Genomic DNA, 12,700 nt, shown 5'->3' with positions numbered 1-12,700 from the left:
TTTCACTACCTCCTTTCACCAGCAGAGGGAGTTCATCAGACATCAGAGGTGAAGGAGAAAATGAACTCATAACACCCGTGCCCATATACATATCCGCCATCCCATAGTCCCGTGCCCATATACCCGTCATACATATCCGCCATCCCATAGTCCCGTGCCCATATACCCATCATACATATCCTCCATCCCATTGTCCAGTGCCCATATACCCATCACACATCCTCCATCCCATAGTCCCGTGCCAATATACCCATCATACATATCCTCCATCCCATTGTCCAGTGCCCATATACCCATCACACATCCTCCATCCCATAGTCCCGTGCCCATATACCCGTCATACATATCCTCCATCCCATGGTCCAGTGCCCATATACCCATCACACATCCTCCATCCCATAGTCCCGTGCCCATATACCCGTCATACATATCCTCCATCCCATAGTCCCATGCCCATATACCCATCATACATATCCTCCATCCCATAGTCCAGTGCCCATATACCCGTCATACATATCCTCCATCCCATGGTCCAGTGCCCATATACCCGTCATACATATCCTCCATCCCATTGTCCAGTGCCCATATACCCATCACACATCCTCCATCCCATAGTCCCGTGCCCATATACCCATCATACATATCCTCCATCCCATAGTCCAGTGCCCATATACCCATCACACATCCTCCATCCCATAGTCAACCATTATGACATCATAATGAGCGGTGGGGCTTGCAACCTATGATGACATCAGCGTCGCCATGGCAACCATTATGACATCATAATGAGGGGTGGGGCTTGATACACACACACACTTTTTCCCCATTATGTAGATAGGGGCTAAATTGGAACGCGCGGGGTTAAAATTTCACCTCACAACATAGCCTAGGACATACTCGGGGTCCAGATGTGTGACTGTGCCAAATTTTCTGGCTGTAGCTGCGACAGTGCGGATGCCAATCCCGGACATACACACATACACACACTTGAGCTTTGTATATTAGATTTATTATTTTTTTCTATTTTTTATTATGTTTTTTATTATTTATACATTATTATTTATCTTTTTTTCTATTTTTTAAATAATTTTTTTCATATATATTATTATTTATTATCTCTTTTCTATTTTTTATTTATGTTTATTTTTTTCTTATTTATATATTATTATTTATCTATTTTCTATTTTTTATATATTATGTTGTTTTGTTCTTATTTTATATTATTATTTATTATTATTTTTATATATATATATATATATTTTACATGTAATTTTCTTATGTCTGAGCGTACCAATTTCTGTCCCCCCTGCTTAGATGTGGCGGTCAGTCCTTTGTGGCGCAGCCTGCGCCAGGACCTTCCCTAATTGTGCAGGTGTTCCGCGCTGCATGCCCGCTTCCCCCTGAATGTCACTTCTCCATACCATGCCTTGGTCTCCGGCCCAGAGTTCCCCAGCGTGCTCCTTCCGCAATGACTCGCATTGATCTCTCAATTTTCCTGTTAATTAAGATATATTCTGCGGCCATTGAAAGGCCGCACCGCGGTGCACTCTCCGCGGAGGAGCCGGCTGGAGGAGGCATCTTTTCTTGTTTGATACTGTACGTCTCCAGTTTGCTTTGGGGACTCGGCAGAATTAGACACCCCCCAGGTTTTTCTTCTTTTTTTTTCTTCAGGCTCTACTTTGAATTAAAGCCATGGAAAATTGTATCAGCCTTCAAAAGGATAGACTGATTAGTAAAGACTGGAACAGGGTGAGCTCCTCAGAATACACGATGCTGCGAATGCATTGTGGCCGTATTCCACTTCCGCTATGTATAAGCAGATTATGGAGAAAACTAATTGAGTCTCATGATAGTTCACAGCACACAAGACTTATACCGGCAGTATCTGCGCTCCTCGTACACAGCGGCCCGGCTTATGTAACGCCAACAAGAAACACAGCCATTCACTGATTAATTGGAAAATGAGCGAGTGTGAAGGAAAAAGCAGAATAACCCAAACAGATAAAAGGAGACTAAAACTGTAAAATGGAAATCGTAAAGGGAAAAGGTCAGAAAATGGTATACAATAAATAACATAATTTTACTTTTCGAGACTGCAGTATTATAGTAGTTATATTCCTGTACATAGGAGCAGTATTATAGTAGTTATATTCTTGTACATAGGAGCAGTATTATAGTAGTTATATTCTTGTACATAGGGGGCAGTATTATAGTAGTTATATTCTTGTACATAGGGGCAGTATTATAGTAGTTATATTCTTGTACATAGGAGCAGTATTATAGTAGTTATATTCTTGTACATAGGGGGCAGTATTATAGTAGTTATATTCTTGTATATAGGGGGTAGTATTATAGCAGTTATATTCTTGTACATAGGGGGCAGTATTATAGTAGTTATATTCTTATACATAGGGGGCAGTATTATAGTAGTTATATTCTTGTACATAGGAGCAGTATTATAGTAGTTATATTCTTCTATATAGGGGCAGTATTATAGTAGTTATATTCTTATACATAGGGGGCAGTATTATAGTAGTTATATTCTTGTACATAGGAGCAGTATTATAGTAGTTATATTCTTGTACATAGGAGCAGTATTATAGTAGTTATATTCTTGTATATAGGGGCAGTATTATAGTAGTTATATTCTTGTACATAGGAGCAGTATTATAGTAGTTATATTCCTGTACATAGGGGCAGTATTATAGTAGTTATATTCTTGTATATAGGAGCAGTATTATAGTAGTTATATTCTTGTACATAGGGGCAGTATTATAGTAGTTATATTCTTGTACATAGGAGCAGTATTATAGTAGTTATACTCTTGTACATAGGAGGCAGTATTATAGTAGTTATATTCTTGTACATAGGAGCAGTATTATAGTAGTTATATTCTTGTACATAGGGGCAGTATTATACTAGTTATATTCTTGTACATAGGAGCAGTATTATAGTAGTTATATTCTTGTACATAGGAGCATTATTATAGTAGTTATATTTTTGTATATAGGAGCAGTATTATAGTAGTTATATTGGTGCGTGCGAGACTACCCTGGAAGGAGCATGACTAGGACAGCTACCTTGGAGTTCATTGGAGCCTCTGATGGTGAGGTCAGGCTTGTACGGAAGGTAGCTGCCAGGTGCCACTCCAGGGTGGTGTCTGGTTGTGGCTGCTGATCCCACTGGGGAGACAGAACTCTAGGACAGGTGCAGGCAACAGGCAAGGCTAGCAGATAGGCAAGTAAACATGGCAGGCTCGGCTGGTACTCTGGCAGGCAGCAACAGCTGAGACACTGGCAGGCGGGCACGGCTGAGACACTGGCTGGCGGGCAAGGCTGAGACACTGGCTGGCGGGCAAGGCTGAGACACTGGCAGGCAGGCACGGCTGAGACAGGGGCAGAGACAAACTCGAAAGGCACAGGGACATGGACAGGAAGGAGTGGTGTATGGAATAGGCAGGGTCCTGTTCACACAGGAGGTGTAGGAACCGATACAGGTAGGATGGAAATATGGACAGGTATGAGGAAACAGGTTTGGACCTGTTCACACTGGAGACTGCGGGAAGGAACTGCAGTTTGCAGCAAGAGGTTCCGCAGCAGCAGAAGCAGAGCACAGGCCGAACCGCAGAAGTGCGTAGCACATGCAGAACCGTGGGAGTGCGGAGCACAGGCAGAACCCCAGGAGTGTGGAGCACAGGCAGAACTGCAAGAGTGCGGAGCCAAGGCAGAACCACAGGAGTGCGGAGCCAAGGCAGAAAGAAAGTACACAAGGATAGACATGGCAGGGAAAGGAGTACAGACAAGGAGACCAACAGACAGAGGTAGGACAGAGTTCAGACTAGTCAATGGTGTGAGACAAGGTACAGGAACAAAGACACAGAGACTCAGATATAGCACCTCCTGGAGGGCAGAAAGGACAGGTACAAAACAAAGCAAAGAGCAAAAGCACAGAGACCAGAATATTCTGCCTCCTGGAGGGCAGACAGACAACCACAGATACAGGACTTAGGAAGCACAGGACAGGACCTGGCAGCTCAGCAGCAAGACACTAACTGAGTTAATGTGAAAAATGAGGATGAATGAACTCATGGAGATCAACATCCAACACTGCGGAGACACCATCACATGTTTCTCAACGCAGTGATTCAAGAGCAATGCCCCAATCCCTTATTTGAAATATGTAAAAACATGCAAAACACAAGCCGCGGAGACACCATCACATGTTTCTCAACGCAAGCAATGACTAGCCAGGTCTTTCCCCGGGAAAGAACAACCACGGGAAGGGCAGTCTCCAATGAAGGAAACCACCTATGCCAAAACATGGTATCCATCCACAGACAGCTGTTTCGGGGTATTTCCCCTCATCAGTGTGGAGTAGGAAACTGGCTAGTAGGAGCAATGCTTAGTAAAAGACTGTGAAAAATGAGGATGAATGAACTCATGGAGATCAACATCCAACACTGCGGAGACATCATCACATGTTTCTCAACGCAGTGATTCTGGAGCACTGCCCCCATCCCTTATGGGAAATATGCAAAACATGCAAAACAGAAGCCGCGGAGACACCATCACGTGTTTCTCAACGCAAGCAATGACTAGCCAGGTCTTAGAAACATGTTGATCTCCATGAGTTCATTCATCCTCATTTTTCACAGTCTTCTACTAGGCATTGCTCCTACTGGCCAGTTTCCTACTCCACACTGATGAGGGGCAATACCCTGAAACAGCTGTCTGTGGATGGATATCATGTTTTGGCATAGGTGGTTTCCTTCATTGGAGACTGCCCTTCCTGTGGTTGTTCCTTCCCGGGGAAAGACCTAGCTAACTGAGTTAAGATATTGCACAGGCAGCAACCACCGGGTGGAGCTGCCCTAAATACTAGAGGTCTCTTGGCAATTAGCCAGGGACACATTAGACAGGTGTACTCTGATTAAATAAGAACCAGAGAGTTCTGGCACCGCCCCCCTATGCACACAGCCAGGAAGCATGCAGAGAGCAGGCAGGAAGCAAGAGGCACAGAGCATGGAACCGGCAGCAGACAGAACTCACAGCATGGCCTGGAGCAGTGAGTAAGTTGGTGTGTGGGGGATGGGAGTCCATGTAGTGATGCCAGCAGGGTTGTTACAGCAGTATTATAGTAATTATATTCTTGTACATAGGGGCATTATTATAGTAGTTATATTCTTGTACATAGGAGCAGTATTATAGTAGTTATATTCTTGTACATAGGAGCAGTATTATAGTAGTTATATTCTTGTACATAGGGGCAGTATTATAGTAGTTATATTCTTGTACATAGGAGCAGTATTATAGTAGTTATATTCTTGTACATAGGGGCAGTATTATAGTAGTTATATTCTTGTACATAGGGGACAGTATTATAGTAGTTATATTCTTGTACATAGGAGCAGTATTATAGTAGTTATATTCTTGTACATAGGGGCAGTATTATAGTAGTTATATTCTTGTACATAGGGGACAGTATTATAGTAATTATATTCTTGTACATAGTGGGAATTATTATAGTAGTTATATTCTTGTACATAGAAAACATTGCAATATATTTACACATTTTCCAATAATGTTAAATAGGTTTTTTTTATTTTCTTGCTCTCTTTCTTGTTTTCAATGAACTATGATAATATAAACCCAACTATTTATTATTTTTTTTACAATACCTCTTTGTGCAGTAACAGTATGTAACAGTTTTTGTGGCTATTACTCAATATGTGGTAACAGTGACCCGTTCTCATTAGCTATAACCACCTTTACAGAGTTAATTCCGCTTCTCTTGCTGTCTCCCTTAATACTGCTGATAATGGGTGTTTAAGGGCAGCTTTGATATTGCGGTTCTGTTAATGCGGTGCTCCTCAACTAAATAGGCTCTCCAGGTTTGAATACAATTTGGACAAGCTTGTTATCGGGAGGCAGAGTGCCTTTCACGGAACGTAACGACGAGGGACCAGAGAACATCTAATGCTCCCATTATCATAAAACTTCAGCCAGACCGGACCAGATTACTGGATGCACAGAGCACTGAGTGCATCTCAGCAGCAAAATTGTGGGATCACAAATTAGCTTTCAATTAAAGTTGTTTTCATTTTTCTCTGTCCTGTGATATACTGTAATACATACTCAGAATGGTTTCGATATTGTAAAGCCAGAACTCCTTAAAGAGACCAATGAGTAATATACCTGAGCCGTAAACAACTAAGAACTAAGGAGACCGTTTACCTAGCAATTTACTCTTAGCATCTAACATCTTAATGATCGTCCACCAGAAGGAACACAGTCCAGTTGAAGTCCTTGCCCATTTATTCATGGTAAAGAGCCTACAATTAGGTCTCTTAATTTGTTAACAGACTAAATGGTGGGGAATTGGCAATCATTTGGTCTTCTAGTCTGGGAATCTTCCTGCCTCTGATCTTTGAGTATTCCAGATCTCACTAGAGGTCTCACATGATTATGTGAGGCGTGACACTCTTGAATGACATTTGTCATGTCCCATATTACTACCTAACGCCTAGTCAGCACTGGAAGCTATGATGACCACATCCTGTAAGATACAAAGTAAAGACCAGAAGACCAGAGGCCTGGAGATCCAAAGCAAAGACCATATGACTGGAAACCCATAAATCCAAAGTGAGTGAAATCTAGAGAAGGAAATATCCAATGCAAAGTCAAAAAGCCAGAATTTCAAAATCAATTACCCAGAAGACCGGAAGACAAAAGATCCAAAGTGAAGTCCTGACCAGAGGCTGGAAGATGTGACGCAAAGACCAGAAGGCTGGAGGCCAGAAGATCCACAGTGAAGACCAGAGACAGGAAGATTCAAAGTGAAGCCCAGAAGACCCAAAGATCCAAATTGAAGCCCAGAATATGGGAGTCCAAAACATCCAATGTGAACTCCAAAGGCCATAACATCCGAGTCGAAACCCAAAAGAAGATCCAAAGTGAAGACTAGAGATTTGGACAGGGTAAACATTTGGTAAATCTAATGTTTTTGTGAAATTCAATTAATTAAATTTGTTACAAATTAATTGGCTCAGAGTCATCTCTAATTAAATCACAGATTTTTCCCATGTTAGCACAGGAATGATGGGAGTCTCCTCACTAGGAACCCCAACAAATCCAACCATGGGGCTTTGATGTGTACAAGTTTAAAATTAGTAATGGTTGTAAATGAATTCCACTGCTCGATTCATTGTCTAAAGGGCAACTTAGGCGTGGCCTGGTACAAATCACTCGCTCTCTCTGGTAGTACAGAAGATGATACTGAAAGTGGGGTGAAGTCATCTCTCCATTGAGGAACCTGAGGGCTCCATTCTTGGGATAAGAGATGGTTTTCTTAGATGGGAATAACTCTCTCTAAGAGTCTCAACTAAGTTTCAAAATGGCGTACAGATGCCTCCAACTTCACCACCACCATGTGTTGTGGTATTGTAATGACACATTACAGATCAGATTGCCGTAAATTGTCTTCGTAAGTATGGTTTAAGAACTTGTCCATGTCAGGTAATTGCCTTGCATCGGCTCCTGCCTCATCACACCAAAGAATCCCATCAATTCAGACTGTCAGAGAATTATACGATAGTGTGTTTGCAAGAATGATAATCACCAATCGTAGAAAATCCTGCCAGACTTTTGTCAGATGATTCCTGAGTCCAGAACGAGGTCGGGATTGTCAGATCTGGAGAGGTTTCATTTTAACATAGTACGCTGGAATAAAACCAGTTCATAAGTGAGATGGGACTCCAGAGTAAATGCCACAATGTGATCAATACCGCTTACCCTGAGAGTGACAGCAAATGCCGAGACGGGAAGAAGAGATGGATTTTTTGCTCTTACTTTTTTTTTTTCCAAACTTCTTCGATTACGCATTCTAAAGTAAGGTTAAATGACAATCATAATATTTCCAGCAGAAGGGGACCGCTCCATCGGATGACTACTTAGTAGATGATGGAGCAGTTGTGTCTTCTCTACTTTATTCCGTTACTTTACTGTAAACCTAGTTGGTGGAGGACACAAACACCAGACAAACTGTGAGAATGCTATGGCTCGCTGGGCTACGGGGGGGCAGTTTTGGAAAATGTTTATCCGCTATACTCATCTTGCCAATATTTGGGTAAAAGGGACTCACTTTGTTGCCCATGACAGCATCTAGACCAGAAGGTTGATTATGGATAGACCAGTGAAGGCCAAAGAATGGAGAGCATGAGAGTCACAGGAGGGGTGTTTGAGAGTCTCTTGGGACCAACCAAAATAAATTTTAACTACTATGCCTAAAATATCTTTTTGTCTTAGCAACCCTGCAGACATTTGTAAAATAAAGAATACATTGATGCTCCCCAACTTGACCAGAGCTTCTCCTCCTGCTGCATTCTTTCGCCTAGCAGTCTCCAGGTTTCTTTTTCCTTTGTGGGACCTCACGTGACTGCTGCAAATGATCATCATTCCTGATTATTCTATTTGAGCCAGAAGAAACAATGTATCTTCTGGCCCGAGTGGTGAATTCCGAAGGCTTAAGCCAGCCGACAATGCCCCTTTCAGATGGAGAAGCCAGAAGACTGGTGAGGAACATAATGCGGAGTATGGAGGTGAAGCACTGGTAGAAAATTGTTCATTTTTTTTCACCACCGACTTGCGCCCATTTTCGAAAGTATTTTAAAATAGTTTTACATTTTTCTATCTTTTTAACTCCTTTCAGTTTTCATAAGTTCATTAGCTTTTCTTTTTTTTTTCTTCAAAATTTGGGTAAAATTGTGATGTTCTCACATCCTGAACCCTGAAGACAATCAAAGATAATCACAATATCACAATGTTGCCATTTTAAGTCTCGGAGAGATTGAATGATATCTAATTGCCCAGTTCACACAGAGCAAGGTTTATTGTATGCATATCCCTTTCAGGACATGCCCAACGTGACAAGTCATTCTCACCAAACACCTGCCATTAGGATAATCCCTCATCACTATCTCAGCCTCGAAAAATCTTTGGACGCATCTGAGATACGGATATTGTCAAGTGTCACATTTGGCATTTCCCCTCTGAAGGAAGCTTCTTTCTTATATTTCCCCAAAGATTGCGATGTACATATTTGCAGGAAGCTTTTCTAAAGGGACAGGAACAAACGATGAAAGGGAGAGAAGAAAGCGAGAGAAAGAAGGAACAGTAGAAGGAGGTCATATTTCTTCTTCTTGGATCACTGGTCAGATTGAAATTGTGCAGATGTGTGATAGAACGAAGCAAGCCTGTTCAATGGAATGGCAAGGTGTCACTTAATTTCGGCATTTTCTCAGCCTTCATCTGGGTTGTGTTTAATCTCCTGTCTGCGCTGTGAATAACCGAGGGGGTTTCATTCATTGGAAAAAGTTGAAGAGAGACCAAGCTAATGGAAAAATGATGGATCTGATGAGTCCTTCGACAGTCAGGAGGCTGCATGTACCACCGATGCAATATAAACAGTCAACTTCAAAGACCCCTGTCCAACTCAATAAATGCGGTCGGAGTGATTAAAGACCCAATTTACTCTTTTTAATTGGCTTCATTTCCGTCTCATTCCTTCTCACCGCGCATCCATTTGCGAGGACGTCTGCTACATTTTAACACAATGGGACACATGTCGCTGGGTAAATCAGGATTTAGACCTTAATCTCGCTAAGGGGAAACCGTCTTACGTCCTTGGATGAAATGCTTCTATTACTGGAGGGTTAGAAGAACGCGTTGTATAATTAGGTATTGGATCATTTTTGGAAATGTGTCATAAATAGTCATAAATAGAGTATTCCGGTAGAGCTATCGCGATAGAAAACAAGTATAGGGGGACAAATTAAAAACTGGCCAAATCATAAAGAAGGCTCTAAGCAAACGTTGCTTATGATGATATCTATAGGCCAAGACTGATACTGAGTGCTACACTCATATTGTATAGATATTGTAAGTCAGAAGTGGTTGTGTCGGTGTGAAAATTGCAAATTCGTTGACGCAAAGTATGACCACTGGTCATAAAGTTCCATGTGAGAGCCTGTTGAATACAGCTGTGTCCTCCTTCACCTTTTCTCATGGATAAAACTAAAAACCTATCTGAAAAAGAGCTAAAAAAGAAGCTATAAAGAATGAACCGATGAACAGCAATGCCACAATGACTTGTTCTACATATGTTCAGTCTTTTGCAGCTTCTTTTACACATTTCAGGCTTCGAAAGCTGTGAAACGACTAAATGAAGTAACCTGCTCCTTCTTTGGGTGGTTTGGAAGTCGCTCGCCATTTATACTCTAAATTATTGCAAAAAAAAAAAAAGCTTGCAGCGGAGTCGTTGCAAAAACGTGAGAAGATGCTGGAAAAGATGCTTCAAGAAAAAGACCGCCTGAGTTTTCCTGGAGTATCTTCACCTTGAAAAACTCGGCAGGATACTCGTACCATAATTTTTTTATGGATCACCCTAATGGGTGTGATGTGAATTGCAGTCTTTCTAGGGTGTTTCTAGCATGTTGTAGTGTTGTAGGGATTTTGTGTAATGAGAAATTAGACTTATTGACCAAATGTAAGAAAAGTTAGCGATGAATATAACTGTAGGGTGCAGGTTCTGAGACAGAGCCTAGACAGCTCCTCAGAGGGGACAAAGGATCTGGTGTCTTGACTCTGTTGACGGGTGTCCCAGGACCAGGGGCTCCTTCCCTGTCCCTAATGCTAGGGGTGCCCTAGCTTGCCATGTTCCCCGGATTACTTCTGATGGTGAAGATGCCATGGCCACGTACCTTGCCTTAGCTCCTGAATGCGCCCTCAGCCTGTGCCCTTCCACCACTCATGTAAGAGGGGAGTAGTAGTGTCAAGACTAAAAAGGTAATACGAACAGGCATAACAGAAAATGCCAAACATGCAAATATACTTACACATATAACAGGGGAATACACTGGGCAGTGGAGGATGGGTTAAAGCAAAGTAGGAGAAGAAAGGGAACTATCACAGGCTGAAAACCTAGCAACAGTCTCAGATAAATGCAACAAACACCTTCTGCAATAACAACCAGCAACATCCTCCAGCCATGCATTATAAGCTACTCTGACAATGAGTGCTAGCCAGGGCCCAGATTATAAAGGAGATGAGCGTGACTAACAATGAACAGCTGAGATCCTTAATGCAGGAAAGCTTCCAGGAGCTCTTCCCTGAGCAGATTAACCAATGCACTGCTAAAAGAAATTGACACCATTTAATATGAAGGTGAAGTGATTGTAATCAGTGCAGGAGTAGGAGAAATCAGGCACTGCGGTCTTCTGTCATGGTAAACTCGCGACGTCTGGCTTACTTAAATTCCACACAAGACAGTGTTCCTCTCCCTTGCATGTTATATTATGAGAAGATCTTGCTAACGTTTGCAGCAAGTGTATGATTGGCCACAAATTAAACGACACTGGTATTGATAAAGGGACCACCATCACCATTTTTGCCTAGGTAAATTCGCCAGCATTGGTCAAGCCCTCTTATGTTAGGTATTCATTGAATTTTACCCAATAATTGAAGTAAACCATACAATATCTAGAAGAAGAGCGTCATGAATAAGGAGATGTCTCTTCCTTTGTAAACGTTGACTCCCTCCCAAGAACAATTTCAGGGTCCCTTGTAAATCTTGCTCCTCTCGCCTTTACTGCGTATCCAGCTGGTATTACTCTCCACGATCTCTATTATTTTTTCCAGTCTATAGATCAAAGCAAATGTATTCTCTTAGGATGAATTTTGTTATCAAAGTTTTTTTTCTGTAATCAGTCTGGGCTGTTCCGCCGGTGTCTAATGGCAGCTGAAGTATTGGTAGATAAGGGCAGCCTTCGCCTCCAGCACCTGTAAGGGCCCGTGCCGGAGCTTGACGTCTATAGTTCATTCTTCAGTGACAAGGAATAGTCCGCACTCTGTGTGCTTTCCCCTGACAGTTTGGAAATATTTGACTCCTGTGGCATATTCATCAGATGTGGCGGAAGGTCCGTCAGGAGCGGGGACGGGCGCATCCATTCAATGCCACCGAAAGATCTCTCTTTATCTTAGGACAAAAACCAGAGGACGCTAACATGGACGTGCAAGTATAAATTTGTTATTTTTTTTCATAAACACTAAGAAATATATAACGTGAACCTGCTGGAATGGAAAAACACATATTATAGCTGTCAGGTAGATCACGGCGACCTCAAAGGAATAAAGTAGAAAAATCGAACAAATGGTGGAAAATTGACAGAGAGTGTACATTAGACCTTCACTAAAACAACCCTGAATGTCTATCATTTGGGAGTCATGGACAAGTTAACGTCTCCATCTTTTTGATACCACAGCGATAACTGATCAATTTATATCACTGTACAAAGACATAAGAAAATAGAGAACAATACGAGAACCATGATAATAACTGCATGTAGCCTCCACCGAAAGATTAGATTACAGACTGTGTTCACAAAAAGACCAACAAATACAAATCTGTATCACAGCGTACGTACATTACATTACTGATCCTGAGTTACCTCCTGTATTATACTCCAGAGCTGCACTCACTATTCTGCTGGTGCAGTCACTGTGTACATACATTACATTACTGATCCTGAGTTACATCCTGTATTATACCCCAGAGCTGCACTCACTATTCTGCTGGTGCAGTCACTGTGTACATACATTACATTACTGATCCTGAGTTACATTCTGTATTACACTCCAGAGCTGCA

Source organism: Dendrobates tinctorius, unplaced genomic scaffold (genome assembly GCF_039654945.1).
Source record: "Dendrobates tinctorius isolate UK_male_01 unplaced genomic scaffold, ASM3965494v1 ptg000054l, whole genome shotgun sequence".
NCBI lineage: Eukaryota > Metazoa > Chordata > Amphibia > Anura > Dendrobatidae > Dendrobates > Dendrobates tinctorius.
The sequence above is the reverse complement of the archived record's forward strand: the minus strand, read 5'-3'. Positions refer to the sequence as shown.